This window comes from Amia ocellicauda, chromosome 14, assembly GCF_036373705.1.
Source record: "Amia ocellicauda isolate fAmiCal2 chromosome 14, fAmiCal2.hap1, whole genome shotgun sequence".
In the NCBI taxonomy this organism is placed as follows: domain Eukaryota; kingdom Metazoa; phylum Chordata; class Actinopteri; order Amiiformes; family Amiidae; genus Amia; species Amia ocellicauda.
Window position 1 is genome coordinate 35,775,059 of NC_089863.1, and position 15,472 is coordinate 35,790,530.

The window sequence follows — 15,472 nt, forward strand, 5'->3', positions numbered from 1 at the left end:
TTTGCTGCACTGGTATTTTTCCCACTATTTTTCTTTTTTTTTTTTGCTGGCAGTTCCGTCGATACCCGCCAGCCTTTAAGAGACATCATGCAGCCAGGCATCTTGGCTTGTGGCCACACCGTCCTGAATGTGCCCGATCTCGTCAGATCTCGGAAGCTAAACGGGGCAGGGCCTGGTCAGTACTTGGATGGGAGACCTCCTGGAAATACCAGGTGCTGCAAGCTTTTTACGTCTGCTGGGTAAGTTTATCGTAGCTCTTAATACTCTCTTTCTGTCTGGAGGAGATATAATTGAAGTATTGTACACGTACCCGGCTACTTTCAACAGCCTTTGCTGCACTGATATTTTTCCCTCCATTTTTCTTTTTTTTTTTTTTTTTTTTTGCTGGAAGTTCCATCAATACCCGCCAGCCTTTAAGAGACATCATGCAGCCAGGCCTCTTGGCTTGCGGCCACATTGTCCTGAACGCGCCTGATCTCGTCAGATCTCGGAAGCTAAACGGGGCAGGGCCTGATCAGTACTTGGATGGGAGACCTCCAGGAAATACCTGGTGCTGCAAGCTTTTTACGTCTCCTGGGTAACTTCATCGTAGCTCTTAATACTCTCTATCTGTCTGGAGGTGTTATAATTGAGGAATTGTACTCGTACCCGGCTACATTCAACAGCCTTTGCTGCACTGGTATTTTTCCCTCTATTTTTCTTTTTTTTATTTGCTGGCAGTTCCGTCAATACCCGCCAACCTTTAAGAGACATCATGCAGCCAGGCATCTCGGCTTGCGGCCACACCATCCTGAACGCGCCCGATCTCGTCAGATCTCGGAAGCTAAACGGGGCAGGACCTGGTCAGTACATGAATGAGAGACCTCCTGGAAATAACTAGTGCTGCAAGCTTTTACGTCTCCTGGGTAACTTTATCGTAGCTCTTAATACTCTCTCTCTGTCTGGAGGAGATATAATTGAAGTATTGTACACGTATCCAGCTACTGTCAACACCCTTTGCTGCACTGATATTTTTCCATCCATTTTTCTTTTTTTTTTTTTTTTTTTGCTGGAAGTTCCGTCAATACCCGCCAACCTTTAAGAGACATCATGCAGCCAGGCCTCTCGGCTTGCGGCCACACCGTCCTGAATGCGCCAGATCTCGTCAGATCTCGGAAGCTAAACGGGGCAGGGCCTGGTCAGTACTTGGATGGGAGACCTCCGAGAAATACCAGGTGCTGCAAGCCTTTTACGTCTCCTGGGTAACTTCATCGTAGCTCTTAATACTCTCTTTCTGTCTGGAGGAGATATAATTGAAGAATTGTACACGTACTAGGCTACTTTCAACACCCTTTGCTGCACTGATATTTTTCCATCCATTTTTCTTTTTTTTTTTTTTCTTTTGCTGGAAGTTCCGTCAATATCCGCCAGCCTTTAAGAGACATCATGCAGCCAGGCCTCTTGGCTTGTAGTCACACCGTCCTGAACGCGCCCGATCATATCAGATTTCGGAAGCTAAACGGGGCAGGGCCTGGTCAGTACTTGGATGTGTGACCTCCTGGAAATACCAGGTGCTGCAAGCTTTTTACGTCTCCTGGGTAACTTCATCGTAGCTCTTAATACTCTCTTTCTGTCTGGAGGAGATATAATTGAAGAATTGTACACGTACCCGGCTACTTTCAACACCCTTTGCTGCACTGGTATATTTCCCTCTATTTTTCTTTTTTTTTTTGCTGGCAGTTCCGTCAATACCCGCCAGCCTTTAAGAGACATCATGCAGCCAGGCATCTCGGCTTGCGGCCACACCATCCTGAACGAGCCCGATCTCGTCAGATCTCGGAAGCTAAACGGGGCAGGACCTGGTCGGTACATGAATGTGAGACCTCCTGGAAATACCTGGTGCTGCAAGCTTTTACGTCTCCTGGGTAACTTTATCGTAGCTCTTAATACTCTCTATCTGTCTGGAGGAGATATATTTGAAGTATTGTACACGTACCCAGCTACTGTCAACACCCTTTGCTGCACTGATATTTTTCCATCTATTTTTCTTTTTTTTTTTTTTTTTTGCTGGAAGTTCCGTCAATACCCGCCAACCTATAAGAGACATCATGCAGCCAGGCCTCTCGGCTTGCGGCCACACCGTCCTGAATGCGCCCGATCTCGTCAGATCTCGGAAGCTAAACGGGGCAGGGCCTGGTCAGTACTTGGATGGGAGACCTCCTAGAAATACCAGGTGCTGCAAGCCTTTTACGTCTCCTGGGTAACTTTATCGTTGCTCTTTATAGTCTCTATCTGTCTGGAGGAGATATAATTGAAGTATTGTACACGTATCCAGCTACTGTCAACACCCTTTGCTGCACTGATATTTTTCCATCCATTTTTCTTTTTTCTTTTTTTCTTTTTATTTCTTGCTGGAAGTTCCGTCAATACCCGCCAACCTTTAAGAGACATCATGCAGCCAGGCCTTTCGGCTTGTGGCCACACCGTCCTGAATGCGCCCGATCTCGTCAGATCTCGGAAACTAAACGGGGCAGGGCCTGGTCAGTACTTGGATGGGAGACCTCCTAGAAATACCAGGTGCTGCAAGCTTTTTACGTCTCCTGGGTAACTTCATCGTAGCTCTTAATACTCTCTTTCTGTCTCCAGGAGATATAATTGAAGAATTGTACACGTACCCGGCTACTTTCAACACCCTTTCCTGCACTGATATTTTTCCCTCCATTTTTCTATTTTTTTTTTTTTTTTTTTTTGCTGGAAGTTCCGTCAATACCCGCCAACCTTTAAGAGACATCATGCAGCCAGGCCTCTCGGCTTGCGGCCACACCGTCCTGAATGCGCCCGATCTCGTCAGATCTCGGAAGCTAAACGGGGCAGGGCCTGGTCAGTACTTGGATGGGAGACCTCCTAGAAATACCAGGTGCTGCAAGCCTTTTACGTCTCCTGGGTAACTTTATCGTTACTCTTTATAGTCTCTATCTGTCTGGAGGAGATATAATTGAAGTATTGTACACGTATCCAGCTACTGTCAACACCCTTTGCTGCACTGATATTTTTCCATCCATTTTTCTTTTTTCTTTTTTTCTTTTTATTTCTTGCTGGAAGTTCCGTCAATACCCGCCAACCTTTAAGAGACATCATGCAGCCAGGCCTTTCGGCTTGTGGCCACACCGTCCTGAATGCGCCCGATCTCGTCAGATCTCGGAAACTAAACGGGGCAGGGCCTGGTCAGTACTTGGATGGGAGACCTCCTAGAAATACCAGGTGCTGCAAGCTTTTTACGTCTCCTGGGTAACTTCATCGTAGCTCTTAATACTCTCTTTCTGTCTCCAGGAGATATAATTGAAGAATTGTACACGTACCCGGCTACTTTCAACACCCTTTCCTGCACTGATATTTTTCCCTCCATTTTTCTATTTTTTTTTTTTTTTTTTTTTGCTGGAAGTTCCGTCAATACCCGCCAACCTTTAAGAGACATCATGCAGCCAGGCCTTTCGGCTTGCGGCCACACCATCCTGAACGCGCCCGATCTCGTCAGATCTCGGAAGCTGAACGGGGCAGGACCTGGTCAGTACATGAATGTGAGACCTCCTGGAAATACCTGGTGCTGCAAGCTTTTACGTCTCCTGGGTAACTTTATCGTAGCTCTTAATACTCTCTATCTGTCTGGAGGAGATATAATTGAAGTATTGTACACGTACCCAGCTACTGTCAACATCCTTTGCTGCACTGATATTTTTCCATCCATTTTTCTTTTTTTTTTTTTTTTTTTTTTTTTTGCTGGAAGTTCCGTCAATACCCGCCAACCTTTAAGAGACATCATGCAGCCAGGCCTCTCGGCTTGCGGCCACACCGTCCTGAACGCGCCCGATCTTGTAAGATCTCGGAAGCTAAATGGGGCAGGACCTGGTCAGTACTTGGATGGGAGACCTCCTGGAAATACCTGGTGCTGCAAGCTTTTACGTCTCCTGGGTAACTTTATCGTAGCTCTTAATTCTCTCTTTCTGTCTGGAGGAGATATAATTGAAGAATTGTACACGTACCCGGCTACTTTCAACACCCTTTGCTGCACTGATATTTTTCCCTCCATTTTTCTTTTTTTTTTTTTTTTGCTGGAAGTTCCGTCAATACTTGCCAGCCTTTAAGAGACATCATGCAGCCAGGCCTCTTGGCTTGCGGCCACACCGTCCTGAACGCGCCTGATCTCATCATATCTCGGAAGCTAAACGGGGCAGGGCCTGGTCAGTACTTGGATGGCTGACCTCCTAGAAATACCAGGTGCTGCAAGCTTTTTACGTCTCCTGGGTAACTTCATCGTAGCTCTTAATACTCTCTTTCTCTCTGGAGGAGATATAATTGAAGAATTGTACACGTACCCGGCTACTTTCAAAACCCATTACTGCACTGATATTTTTCCCTCCATTTTTCTTTTTCTTTTTTTTTTTTTTTTTTTTTTGCTGGAAGTTCCGTCAATACCCGCCAGCCATTAAGAGACATCATGCAGCCAGGCCTCTCGGCTTGCGGCCACACCGTCCTGAACGCGCCTGATCTCGTTAGATCTCGGAAGCTAAACGGGGCAGGGCCTGATCAGTACTTGGATGGGAGACCTCCAGGAAATACCTGGTGCTGCAAGCCTTTTTCGTCTCCTGGGAAACTTTATCGTAGCTCTTAATACTCTCTATCTGTCTGGAGGTGTTATAATTGAGAAATTGTACACGTACCCGGCTACTTTCATCAGCCTTTGCTGCACTGGTATTTTTCCCTCTATTTTTTTTTTTTTTTTTTGCTGGCAGTTCCGTCAATACCCGCCAGCCTTTAAGAGACATCATGCAGCCAGGCGTCTCGGCTTGCGGCCACACCATCCTGAACGCGCCCGATCTCGTCAGATCTCGGAAGCTAAACGGGGCAGGACCTGGTCAGTACTTGAATGTGAGACCTCCTGGAAATACCTGGTGCTGCAAGCTTTTACGTCTCCTGGGTAACTTCATCGTAGCTCTTAATACTCTCTTTCTGTCTGGAGGAGATATAATTCAAGTATTGTACACGTACCCGGCTACTTTCAACACCCTTTGCTGCACTGGTATTTCTCCCTCCATTTCTCTTTTTTTTTTTGCTGGCAGTTCCGTCAATACCCGCCAGCCTTTAAGAGACATCATGCAGCCAGGCATCTCGGCTTGCGGCCACACTGTCCTGAACGCGCCCGATCTCGTAAGATCTCGGAAACTGAGTGGGGCAGGGCCTGGTCAGTACTTGGATGGGAGACCTCCTGGAAATACCAGGTGCTGCAAGCTTTTTACGTCTGCTGGGTAAGTTTATCGTAGCTCTTAATACTCTCTTTCTGTCTGGAGGAGATATAATTGAAGTATTGTACACGTACCCGGCTACTTTCAACACCCATTGCTGCACTGATATTTTTCCCTCCATTTTTCTTTTTCTTTATTATTTTTTCTGGAAGTTCCGTCAATATCCGCCAGCCTTTAAGAGACATCATGCAACCTGGCCTCTCGGCTTGCGGACACACAGTCCTGAACAAACCCGATCTCGGAAGATCTCGGAAATTAAACGGGGCAGGACCTGGTCAGTACTTGGATGGGAGATCTTCTGGAAATACCAGGTGCTGCCAACTTTTTACGTCTCCTGGGAAACTTCATCGTAGCTCTTAATACTCTCTTTCTGTCTGGAGAATATATAATTGAAGAATTGTACACGTACCCGGCTACTTTCAACACCCTTTGCTGCACTGGTATTTCTCCCTCCATTTCTCTTTTTTTTTTTGCTGGCAGTTCCGTTGATACCCGCCAGCCTTTAAGAGACATCATGCAGCCAGGCCTCTTGGCTTGAGGCCACACCGTCCTGAACACGCAAGATCTCGTCAGATCTCGGAAGAAAAACTGGGCAGGGCCTGGTCAGTAATTGGATGGGTGACCTCCTGGAAATACCAGGTGCTGCAAGCTTTTTACATCTCCTGGGTAACTTCAGCGTAGCTCTTAATACTCTCATTCAGTCTGGAGGAGATATAATTGAAGTATTGTACACGTACCCGGCTACTTTCAACACCCATTGCTGCACTGATATTTTTCCCTCCATTTTTCTTTTTCTTTATTATTTTTTCTGGAAGTTCCGTCAATATCCGCCAGCCTTTAAGAGACATCATGCAACCAGGCCTCTCGGCTTGCGGACACACAGTCCTGAACGAGCCCGATCTCGGAAGATCTCGGAAACTAAACGGGGCAGGACCTGGTCAGTACTTGGATGGGAGATCTTCTGGAAATACCAGGTGCTGCCAACTTTTTACGTCTCCTGGGAAACTTCATCGTAGCTCTTAATACTCTCTTTCTGTCTGGAGAATATATAATTGAAGAATTGTACACGTACCCGGCTACTTTCAAAACCCTGTCCTGCACTGATATTTTTCCCTCCATTTTTCTATTTATTTATTTTTTATTTTTTGCTGGAAGTTCCGTCAATACCCGCCAGCCTTTAAGAGACATCATGCAGCCAGACATCTCGGCTTGCGGCCACACCGTCCTGAACGCGCCCGATCTCGTCAGATCTCGGAAGCTAAACGGGGCAGGACCTGGTCAGTACTTGAATGTGAGACCTCCTGGTAATACCTGGTGCTGCAAGCTTTTACGTCTCCTGGGTAACTTTATCGTAGCTCTTAATACTCTCTATCTGTCTGGAGGAGATATAATTGAAGAATTGTACACGTACCCGGCTACCTTCAACACGCTTTGCTGCACTGATATTTTTCCCTCCATTTTTCTTTTTTCTTTTGTTTTTTGCTGGAAGTTCCATCAATACCCGCCAGCCTTTAAGAGACATCATGCAGCCAGGCCTCTCGGCTTGCGGACACACCGTCCTGAACGCGCCCGATCTCGTCAGATCTCGGAATTTAAACGGGGCAGGGCCTGGTCAGTACTCTTATGGGTTACCTTCTGGAAATACGAGGTGCTGCAAACATTTTACGTCTCCTGGGTAACTTCATCGTAGCTCTTAATACTCTCTTTCTGTCTCCAGGAGATATAATTGATGAATTGTACACGTACCCGGCTACTTTCAACAGCCTTTGCTGCACTGATATTTTTCCCTCCATTTTTCTTTTTTTTTTTTTTTTTTTTTGCTGGAAGTTCCGTCAATACCCGCCAACCTTTAAGAGACATCATGCAGCCAGGCCTTTCGGCTTGTGGCCACACCGTCCTGAATGCGCCCGATCTCGTCAGATCTCGGAAACTAAACGGGGCAGGGCCTGGTCAGTACTTGGATGGGAGACCTCCTAGAAATACCAGGTGCTGCAAGCTTTTTACGTCTCCTTGGTAACTTCATCGTAGCTCTTAATACTCTCTTTCTGTCTCCAGGAGATATAATTGAAGAATTGTACACGTACCCGGCTACTTTCAACACCCTTTCCTGTACTGATATTTTTCCCTCCATTTTTCTATTTTTTTTTTTTTTTTTTTTTGCTGGAAATTCCGTCAATACCCGCCAGCCTTTAAGAGACATCATGCAGCCAGGCATCTCGGCTTGCGGCCACACCATCCTGAACGCGCCCGATCTCGTCAGATCTCGGAAGCTAAACGGGGCAGGACCTGGTCAGTACATGAATGTGATACCTCCTGGAAATACCTGGTGCTGCAAGCTTTTACGTCTCCTGGGTAACTTTATCGTAGCTCTTAATACTCTCTATCTGTCTGGAGGAGATATAATTGAAGTATTGTACACGCACCCAGCTACTGTCAACACCATTTGCTGCACTGATATTTTTCCATTCATTTTTCTTTTTTTTTTTTTTTTTTGCTTGAAGTTCCGTCAATACCCGCCAACCTTTAAGAGACATCATGCAGCCAGGCCTCTCGGCTTGCGGCCACACCGTCCTGAATGCGCCCGATCTCGTCAGATCTCGGAAGCTAAACGGGGCAGGGCCTGGTCAGTACTTGGATGGGAGACATCCTAGAAATACCAGGTGCTGCAAGCTTTTTACGTCTCCTGGGTAACTTCATCGTAGCTCTTAATACTCTCTTTCTGTCTCCAGGAGATATAATTGAAGTATTGTACACGTTCTCGGCTACTTTCAACACCCTTTGCTGCACTGGTATATTTCCCTCTATTTTTCTTTTTTTTTTTGCTGGAAGTTCTGTCAATACCCGCCAGCCATTAAGAGACATCATGCAGCCAGGCCTCTTGGCTTGCGGCCACACCGTCCTGAACGCGCCCGATCTCGTCAGATCTCGGAATTTAAACGGGGCAGGGCCTGGTCAGTACTTTTATGGGTGACCTTCTGGAAATACGAGGTGCTGCAAACTTTTTACGTCTCCTGGGTAACTTCATCGTAGCTCTTAATTGTCTCTTTCTGTCTGGAGGAGATATAATTGAAGAATTGTACACGTACCCGGCTACTTTCAACACCCATTGCTGCACTGATATTTTTACCACCATTTCTCTTTTTTTTTATTTGCTGGATGTTCCGTCACAACCCGCCAACCATTAAGAGACATCATGCAGCCAGGCCTCTCGGCTTGCAGCCACACCGTCCTGAACGCCCCCGATCTCATCAGATCTTGGAATTTAAACGGGGCAGGGCCTGGTCAGTACTTGGATGGGTGACCCCCTGGAAATGCCAGGTGCTGCAAGCTTTTTACGTCTCCTGGGTAACTTCATCGTAGCTCTTAATACTCTCTTTCTGTCTGGAGGAGATATAATTGAAGAATTGTACACGTACCCGGCTACTTTCAAAACCCATTACTGCACTGATATTTTTCCCTCCATTTTCCATTTTTTTTTTTTTTTTTTTTTTTTTTTTTGCTGGAAGTTCCGTCAATACCCGCCAGCCTTTAAGAGACATCATGCAGCCAGGCCTCTTGGCTTGTGGCCACATTGTCCTGAACGCGCCTGATCTCGTCAGATCTCGGAAGCTAAACGGGGCAGGGCCTGATCAGTACTTGGATGGGAGACCTCCAGGAAATACCTGGTGCTGCAAGCTTTTTACGTCTCCTGGGTAACTTCATCGTAGCTCTTAATACTCTCTATCTGTCTGGAGGTGTTATAATTGAGGAATTGTACACGTACCCGGCTACTTTCAACAGCCTTTGCTGCACTGATATTTTTCCCTCCATTTTCCATTTTTTTTTTTTTTTTTTTTTTGCTGGAAGTTCCGTCAATACCCGCCAGCCTTTAAGAGACATCATGCAGCCAGGCCGCTTGGCTTGCTGCCACACCGTCCTGAACGCGCCCGATCTCATCAGATCTCGGAAGCTAACGGGGCAGGGCCTGGTCAGTACTTGGATGGGTGACCTCCTGGAAATACCAGGTGCTGCAAGCTTTTTACGTCTCCTGGGTAACTTCATCATAGCTCTTAATACTCTCTTTCAGTATGTAGGAGATATTATTGAAGAATTGTACACGTACCCGGCTACTTTCAAAACCCTTTGCTACACTGATATTTTTCCCTCCATTTTTCTTTTTTCTTTTTTTTTTTGCTGGAAGTTCCGTCAATACCCGCCAACCTTTAAGAGACATCATGCAGCCAGGCCTTTCGGCTTGTGGCCACACCGTCCTGAATGCGCCCGATCTCGTCAGATCTCGGAAGCTAAACGGGGCAGGGCCTGGTCAGTACTTGGATGGGAGACCTCCTAGAAATACCAGGTGCTGCAAGCTTTTTACGTCTCCTGGGTAACTTCATCGTAGCTCTTAATACTCTCTCTCTGTCTGGAGGAGATATAATTGAAGTATTGTACACGTACCCAGCTACTGTCAACACCCTTTGCTGCACTGATATTTTTCCATCCATTTTTCTATTTATTTATTTTTTATTTTTTGCTGGAAGTTCCGTCAATACCCGCCAGCCTTTAAGAGACATCATGCAGCCAGACATCTCGGCTTGCGGCCACACCGTCCTGAACGCGCCCGATCTCGTCAGATCTCGGAAGCTAAACGGGGCAGGACCTGGTCAGTACTTGAATGTGAGACCTCCTGGTAATACAAGGTGCTGCAAGCTTTTACGTCTCCTGGGTAACTTTATCGTAGCTCATAATACTCTCTATCTGTCTGGAGGAGATATAATTGAAGAATTGTACACGTACCCGGCTACCTTCAACACGCTTTGCTGCACTGATATTTTTCCCTCCATTTTTCTTTTTTCTTTTGTTTTTTGCTGGAAGTTCCATCAATACCCGCCAGCCTTTAAGAGACATCATGCAGCCAGGCCTCTCGGCTTGCGGACACACCGTCCTGAACGCGCCCGATCTCGTCAGATCTCGGGAACTAAACGGGGCAGGGCCTGGTCAGTACTTGGATGGGAGACCTCCTAGAAATACCAGGTGCTGCAAGCTTTTTACGTCTCCTGGGTAACTTCATCGTAGCTCTTAATACTCTCTTTCTGTCTCCAGGAGATATAATTGAAGAATTGTACACGTACCCGGCTACTTTCAACACCCTTTCCTGTACTGATATTTTTCCCTCCATTTTTCTATTTTTTTTTTTTTTTTTTTTGCTGGAAATTCCGTCAATACCCGCCAGCCTTTAAGAGACATCATGCAGCCAGGCATCTCGGCTTGCGGCCACACCATCCTGAACGCGCCCGATCTCGTCAGATCTCGGAAGCTAAACGGGGCAGGACCTGGTCAGTACATGAATGTGATACCTCCTGGAAATACCTGGTGCTGCAAGCTTTTACGTCTCCTGGGTAACTTTATCGTAGCTCTTAATACTCTCTATCTGTCTGGAGGAGATATAATTGAAGTATTGTACACGCACCCAGCTACTGTCAACACCATTTGCTGCACTGATATTTTTCCATTCATTTTTCTTTTTTTTTTTTTTTTTTTGCTGGAAGTTCCGTCAATACCCGCCAACCTTTAAGAGACATCATGCAGCCAGACATCTCGGCTTGCGTCCACACCATCCTGAACGCGCCCGATCTCGTCAGATCTCGGAAGCTAAACGGGGCAGGGCCTGGTCAGTACTTGGATGGGAGACCTCCTAGAAATACCAGGTGCTGCAAGCTTTTTACGTCTCCTGGGTAACTTCATCGTAGCTCTTAATACTCTCTTTCTGTCTCCAGGAGATATAATTGAAGAATTGTACACGTACCCGGCTACTTTCAACACCCTTTCCTGAACTGATATTTTTCCCTCCATTTTTCTTTTTTTTTTTTTTTTTTTGCTGGAAATTCCGTCAATACCCGCCAGCCTTTAAGAGACATCATGCAGCCAGACATCTCGGCTTGCGGCCACACCGTCCTGAACGCGCCCGATCTTGTCAGATCTTGGAAGCTAAACGGGGCAAGGCCTGGTCAGTACTTGGATGGGTGTCGTCCTGGAAATACCAGGTGCTGCAAGCTTTTTACGTCTCCTGGGTAACTTCATCGTAGCTCTTAATACTCTCTTTCAGTCTGGAGGAGATATAATTGAAGAATTGTACACGTACCTGGCTACTTTCAACACCCTTTGCTGCACTGATATTTTTACCACCATTTCTCTTTTTTTTTATTTGCTGGATGTTCCGTCAAAACCCGCCAACCATTAAGAGACATCATGCAGCCAGGCCTCTTGGCTTGCAGCCACACCGTCCTGAACGCCCCCGATCTCATCAGATCTTGGAATTTAAACGGGGCAGGGCCTGGTCAGTACTTGGATGGGAGACCTCCTAGAAATACCAGGTGCTGCAAGCTTTTTACGTCTCCTGGGTAACTTCATCGTAGCTCTTAATACTCTCTTTCTGTCTCCAGGAGATATAATTGAAGAATTGTACACGTACCCGGCTACTTTCAACACCCTTTGCTGCACTGGTATATTTCCCTCTATTTTTCTTTTTTTTTTTTGCTGGCAGTTCCGTCAATACCCGCCAGCCTTTAAGAGACATCATGCAGCCAGGCATCTTGGCTTGCGGCCACACCATCCTGAACGCGCCCGATCTCGTCAGATCTCGGAAGCTAAACGGGGCAGGACCTGGTCAGTACATGAATGTGAGACCTCCTGGAAATACCTGGTGCTGCTAGCTTTTACGTCTCCTGGGTAACTTTATCGTAGCTCTTAATACTCTCTATCTGTCTGGAGGAGATATAATTGAAGTATTGTACACGTATCCAGCTACTGTCAACACCCTTTGCTGCACTGATATTTTTCCATCCATTTTTCTTTTTTTTTTTTGCTGGAAGTTCCGTCAATACCCGCCAACCTTTAAGAGACATCATGCAGCCAGGCCTCTCGGCTTGCGGCCACACCGTCCTGAACGCGCCCGAATTCGTAAGATCTCGGAAGCTAAACGGGGCAGTACTTGGTCAGTACTTGGATGGGAGACCTCCTGGAAATACCTGGTGCTGCAAGCTTTTACGTCTCCTGGGTAACTTTATCATAGCTCTTAATTCTCTCTTTCTGTCTGGAGGAGATATAATTGAAGAATTGTACACGTACCCAGCTACTGTCAACACCCTTTGCTGCACTGATATTTTTCCCTCCATTTTTCTCTTTTTTTTTTTTTTTTTTTGCTGGAAATTCCGTCAATACCCGCCAGCCTTTAAGAGACATCATGCAGCCAGACATCTCGGCTTGCGGCCACACCATCCTAAACGCGCCCGATCTCGTCAGATCTCGGAAGCTAAACGGGGCAGGGCCTGGTCAGTATTTGGATGGGAGACCTCCTAGAAATACCAGGTGATGCAAGCTTTTTACGTCTCCTGGGTAACTTCATCGTAGCTCTTAATACTCTCTTTCAGTCTGGAGGAGATATAATTGAAGAATTGTACACGTACCTGGCTACTTTCAACACCCTTTGCTGCACTGATATTTTTCCCTCCATTTTTCTTTTTTTTTTTGCTGGCAGTTCCGTCAATACCCGCCAGCCTTTAAGAGACATCATGCAGCCAGGCGTCTCGGCTTGCGGCCACACCATCCTGAACGCGCCCGATCTCGTCAGATCTCGGAAGCTAAACGGGGCAGGACCTGGTCAGTACTTGAATGTGAGACCTCCTGGAAATACCTGGTGCTGCAAGCTTTTACGTCTCCTGGGTAACTTTATCGTAGCTCTTAATACTCTCTATCTGTCTGGAGGAGATATAATTCAAGTATTGTACACGTACCCGGCTACTTTCAACACCCTTTGCTGCACTGGTATTTTTCCCTCTATTTTTCTTTTTTTTTTTTGCTGGCAGTTCCGTCAATACCCGCCATTCTTTAAGAGACATCATGCAGCCAGGCATCTCGGCTTGCGGCCACACCATCCTGAACGCGCCCGATCTCGTCAGATCTCGGAAGCTAAACGGGGCAGGACCTGGTCAGTACTTGATTGTGAGACCTCCTGGAAATACCTAGTGCTGCAAGATTTTACGTCTCCTGGGTAACTTTATCGTTGCTCTTTATACTCTCTATCTGTCTGGAGGAGATATATTTGAAGTATTGTACACGTACCCAGCTACTTTCAACACCTTTTGCTGCAATGATATTTTTCCCTCCATTTTTCTTTTTCTTTTTATTTTTTTATTTTTTTTTGCTGGAAGTTCCGTCAATACCCGCCAACCTTTAAGAGACATCATGCAGCCAGGCCTTTCGGCTTGTGGCCACACCGTCCTGAATGCGCCCGATCTCGTCAGATCTCGGAAGATAAACGGGGCAGGGCCTGGTCAGTACTTGGATGGGAGACCTCCTAGAAATACCAGGTGCTGCAAGCTTTTTACGTCACCTGAGTAACTTCATCGTAGCTCTTAATACTCTCTTTCTGTCTGGAGGAGATATAATTCAAGTATTGTACACGTACCCGGCTACTTTCAACACCCTTTGCTGCACTGGTATTTTTCCCTCTATTTTTCTTTTTTTTCTTTGCTGGCAGTTCCGTCAATACCCGCCAGCCTTTAAGAGACATCATGCAGCCAGGCATCTCGGCTTGCGGCCACACCATCCTGAACGCGCCCGATCTCGTCAGATCTCGGAAACTGAATGGGGCAGGACCTGGTCAGTACTTGATTGTGAGACCTCCTGGAAATACCTAGTGCTGCAAGCTTTTACGTCTCCTGGGTAACTTTATCGTTGCTCTTTATACTCTCTATCTGTCTGGAGGAGATATAATTGAATTATTGTACACGTACCCGTCTACTTTCAACACCCTTTGCTGCACTGATATTTTTCCCTCCATTTTTCTTTTTCTTTTTCTTTTTTTATTTTTTTTTGCTGGAAGTTCCGTCAATACCCGCCAGCCATTAAGAGACATCATGCAGCCAGGCCTCTTGGCTTGCGGCCACACCATCCTGAACGCGCCCGATCTCGGAAGATCTCGGAAACTAAACGGGGCAGGACCTGGTCAGTACTTGGATTGGAGATCTTCTGGAAATACCAGGTGCTGCCAGCTTTTTACTTCTCCTGGGGAACTTCATCGTAGCTCTTAATACTCTCTATCTGTATGGAGAATATATAATTGAAGTATTGTACACGTACCCGGCTACTTTCAACACCCTTTGCTGCACTGATATTTTTACCACCATTTCTCTTTTTTTTATTTGCTGGATGTTCCGTCAAAACCCGCCAACCATTAATAGACATCATGCAGCCAGGCCTCTTGGCTTGCAGCCACACCGTCCTGAACGCCCCCGATCTCATCAGATCTTGGAATTTAAACGGGGCAGGGCCTGGTCAGTACTTGGATGGGTGACCTCCTGGAAATACCTGTTGCTGCAAGCTTTTACGTCTCCTGGGTAACTTTATCGTAGCTCTTAATATTCTCTATCTGTCTGGAAGAGATATAATTGAAGTATTGTACACGTTCCCGGCTACTTTCAACACCCTTTCCTGAACTGATATTTTTCCCTCCATTTTTCTTTTTTTTTTTTTTTTTTTTGCTGGAAATTCCGTCAATACCCGCCAGCCTTTAAGAGACATCATGCAGCCAGACATCTCGGCTTGCGGCCACACCGTCCTGAACACGCCCGATCTTGTCAGATCTTGGAAGCTAAACGGGGCAAGGCCTGGTCAGTACTTGGATGGGTGTCGTCCTGGAAATACCAGGTGCTGCAAGCTTTTTACGTCTCCTGGGTAACTTCATCGTAGCTCTTAATACTCTCTTTCAGTCTGGAGGAGATATAATTGAAGAATTGTACACGTACCTGGCTACTTTCAACACCCTTTGCTGCACTGATATTTTTACCACCATTTCTCTTTTTTTTTTATTTGCTGGATGTTCCGTCAAAACCCGCCAACCATTAAGAGACATCATGCAGCCAGGCCTCTTGGCTTGCAGCCACACCCTCCTGAACGCCCCCGATCTCATCAGATCTTGGAATTTAAACGGGGCAGGGCCTGGTCAGTACTTGGATGGGAGACCTCCTAGAAATTCCTGGTGCTGCAAGCTTTTTACGTCACCTGAGTAACTTCATCGTAGCTCTTAATACTCTCTTTCTGTCTGGAGGAGATATAATTCAAGTATTGTACACGTACCCGGCTACTTTCAACACCCTTTGCTGCACTGGTATTTTTCCCTCTATTTTTCTTTTTTTTCTTTGCTGGCAGTTCCG

The 15,472-nt window shown here is 46.3% G+C and overlaps 12 non-coding genes and 32 pseudogenes across 12 annotated transcripts; all 44 read left to right on the forward strand.

Moving 5' to 3' along the window:
* The first annotated feature begins 105 nt into the window (after positions 1-105).
* On the forward strand, positions 106-224 carry LOC136769478 (5S ribosomal RNA). Its single transcript, XR_010822273.1, has one exon. It is a non-coding gene; the product is annotated as a 5S ribosomal RNA (ribosomal RNA).
* A 219-nt stretch (positions 225-443) lies between these two features.
* On the forward strand, positions 444-562 carry LOC136769412 (uncharacterized; annotated as a pseudogene).
* Positions 563-772: 210 nt separating this feature from the next.
* Positions 773-891, forward strand: LOC136769687 (uncharacterized; annotated as a pseudogene).
* Positions 892-1,107: 216 nt separating this feature from the next.
* On the forward strand, positions 1,108-1,226 carry LOC136769312 (uncharacterized; annotated as a pseudogene).
* A 217-nt stretch (positions 1,227-1,443) lies between these two features.
* On the forward strand, positions 1,444-1,562 carry LOC136769550 (uncharacterized; annotated as a pseudogene).
* A 209-nt stretch (positions 1,563-1,771) lies between these two features.
* Positions 1,772-1,890, forward strand: LOC136768889 (uncharacterized; annotated as a pseudogene).
* A 215-nt stretch (positions 1,891-2,105) lies between these two features.
* LOC136769235 (5S ribosomal RNA) lies at positions 2,106-2,224 on the forward strand. The gene has a single exon (XR_010822192.1). It is a non-coding gene; the product is annotated as a 5S ribosomal RNA (ribosomal RNA).
* A 225-nt stretch (positions 2,225-2,449) lies between these two features.
* On the forward strand, positions 2,450-2,568 carry LOC136769286 (5S ribosomal RNA). Its single transcript, XR_010822241.1, has one exon. It is a non-coding gene; the product is annotated as a 5S ribosomal RNA (ribosomal RNA).
* A 221-nt stretch (positions 2,569-2,789) lies between these two features.
* Positions 2,790-2,908, forward strand: LOC136769246 (5S ribosomal RNA). Its single transcript, XR_010822203.1, has one exon. It is a non-coding gene; the product is annotated as a 5S ribosomal RNA (ribosomal RNA).
* Positions 2,909-3,133: 225 nt separating this feature from the next.
* Positions 3,134-3,252, forward strand: LOC136769288 (5S ribosomal RNA). The gene has a single exon (XR_010822243.1). It is a non-coding gene; the product is annotated as a 5S ribosomal RNA (ribosomal RNA).
* A 221-nt stretch (positions 3,253-3,473) lies between these two features.
* LOC136769652 (uncharacterized) lies at positions 3,474-3,592 on the forward strand (annotated as a pseudogene).
* Positions 3,593-3,815: 223 nt separating this feature from the next.
* On the forward strand, positions 3,816-3,934 carry LOC136769408 (uncharacterized; annotated as a pseudogene).
* A 213-nt stretch (positions 3,935-4,147) lies between these two features.
* Positions 4,148-4,266, forward strand: LOC136769507 (uncharacterized; annotated as a pseudogene).
* A 226-nt stretch (positions 4,267-4,492) lies between these two features.
* LOC136769231 (5S ribosomal RNA) lies at positions 4,493-4,611 on the forward strand. The gene has a single exon (XR_010822189.1). It is a non-coding gene; the product is annotated as a 5S ribosomal RNA (ribosomal RNA).
* Positions 4,612-4,821: 210 nt separating this feature from the next.
* LOC136769355 (uncharacterized) lies at positions 4,822-4,940 on the forward strand (annotated as a pseudogene).
* A 208-nt stretch (positions 4,941-5,148) lies between these two features.
* On the forward strand, positions 5,149-5,267 carry LOC136769532 (uncharacterized; annotated as a pseudogene).
* Positions 5,268-5,811: 544 nt separating this feature from the next.
* Positions 5,812-5,930, forward strand: LOC136768887 (uncharacterized; annotated as a pseudogene).
* Positions 5,931-6,486: 556 nt separating this feature from the next.
* Positions 6,487-6,605, forward strand: LOC136769423 (uncharacterized; annotated as a pseudogene).
* A 215-nt stretch (positions 6,606-6,820) lies between these two features.
* Positions 6,821-6,939, forward strand: LOC136768957 (uncharacterized; annotated as a pseudogene).
* Positions 6,940-7,158: 219 nt separating this feature from the next.
* Positions 7,159-7,277, forward strand: LOC136769289 (5S ribosomal RNA). Its single transcript, XR_010822244.1, has one exon. It is a non-coding gene; the product is annotated as a 5S ribosomal RNA (ribosomal RNA).
* Positions 7,278-7,498: 221 nt separating this feature from the next.
* Positions 7,499-7,617, forward strand: LOC136769561 (uncharacterized; annotated as a pseudogene).
* A 215-nt stretch (positions 7,618-7,832) lies between these two features.
* On the forward strand, positions 7,833-7,951 carry LOC136769310 (uncharacterized; annotated as a pseudogene).
* A 209-nt stretch (positions 7,952-8,160) lies between these two features.
* Positions 8,161-8,279, forward strand: LOC136769579 (uncharacterized; annotated as a pseudogene).
* Positions 8,280-8,490: 211 nt separating this feature from the next.
* LOC136769343 (uncharacterized) lies at positions 8,491-8,609 on the forward strand (annotated as a pseudogene).
* A 228-nt stretch (positions 8,610-8,837) lies between these two features.
* LOC136769456 (uncharacterized) lies at positions 8,838-8,956 on the forward strand (annotated as a pseudogene).
* Positions 8,957-9,177: 221 nt separating this feature from the next.
* LOC136769276 (5S ribosomal RNA) lies at positions 9,178-9,295 on the forward strand. Its single transcript, XR_010822232.1, has one exon. It is a non-coding gene; the product is annotated as a 5S ribosomal RNA (ribosomal RNA).
* Positions 9,296-9,511: 216 nt separating this feature from the next.
* LOC136768888 (5S ribosomal RNA) lies at positions 9,512-9,630 on the forward strand. The gene has a single exon (XR_010822044.1). It is a non-coding gene; the product is annotated as a 5S ribosomal RNA (ribosomal RNA).
* A 221-nt stretch (positions 9,631-9,851) lies between these two features.
* Positions 9,852-9,970, forward strand: LOC136769611 (uncharacterized; annotated as a pseudogene).
* Positions 9,971-10,185: 215 nt separating this feature from the next.
* LOC136769513 (uncharacterized) lies at positions 10,186-10,304 on the forward strand (annotated as a pseudogene).
* Positions 10,305-10,524: 220 nt separating this feature from the next.
* Positions 10,525-10,643, forward strand: LOC136769562 (uncharacterized; annotated as a pseudogene).
* A 216-nt stretch (positions 10,644-10,859) lies between these two features.
* On the forward strand, positions 10,860-10,978 carry LOC136769240 (5S ribosomal RNA). The gene has a single exon (XR_010822197.1). It is a non-coding gene; the product is annotated as a 5S ribosomal RNA (ribosomal RNA).
* Positions 10,979-11,195: 217 nt separating this feature from the next.
* Positions 11,196-11,314, forward strand: LOC136769662 (uncharacterized; annotated as a pseudogene).
* Positions 11,315-11,525: 211 nt separating this feature from the next.
* LOC136769389 (uncharacterized) lies at positions 11,526-11,644 on the forward strand (annotated as a pseudogene).
* A 210-nt stretch (positions 11,645-11,854) lies between these two features.
* Positions 11,855-11,973, forward strand: LOC136769598 (uncharacterized; annotated as a pseudogene).
* A 209-nt stretch (positions 11,974-12,182) lies between these two features.
* Positions 12,183-12,301, forward strand: LOC136769637 (uncharacterized; annotated as a pseudogene).
* Positions 12,302-12,519: 218 nt separating this feature from the next.
* Positions 12,520-12,638, forward strand: LOC136769298 (5S ribosomal RNA). The gene has a single exon (XR_010822253.1). It is a non-coding gene; the product is annotated as a 5S ribosomal RNA (ribosomal RNA).
* A 209-nt stretch (positions 12,639-12,847) lies between these two features.
* LOC136769356 (uncharacterized) lies at positions 12,848-12,966 on the forward strand (annotated as a pseudogene).
* A 209-nt stretch (positions 12,967-13,175) lies between these two features.
* LOC136769669 (uncharacterized) lies at positions 13,176-13,294 on the forward strand (annotated as a pseudogene).
* Positions 13,295-13,520: 226 nt separating this feature from the next.
* LOC136769226 (5S ribosomal RNA) lies at positions 13,521-13,639 on the forward strand. The gene has a single exon (XR_010822184.1). It is a non-coding gene; the product is annotated as a 5S ribosomal RNA (ribosomal RNA).
* A 210-nt stretch (positions 13,640-13,849) lies between these two features.
* Positions 13,850-13,968, forward strand: LOC136769014 (uncharacterized; annotated as a pseudogene).
* Positions 13,969-14,194: 226 nt separating this feature from the next.
* On the forward strand, positions 14,195-14,313 carry LOC136768991 (uncharacterized; annotated as a pseudogene).
* A 210-nt stretch (positions 14,314-14,523) lies between these two features.
* On the forward strand, positions 14,524-14,642 carry LOC136769470 (uncharacterized; annotated as a pseudogene).
* Positions 14,643-14,859: 217 nt separating this feature from the next.
* On the forward strand, positions 14,860-14,978 carry LOC136769688 (uncharacterized; annotated as a pseudogene).
* A 212-nt stretch (positions 14,979-15,190) lies between these two features.
* Positions 15,191-15,309, forward strand: LOC136769441 (uncharacterized; annotated as a pseudogene).
* Positions 15,310-15,472: the final 163 nt, after the last annotated feature.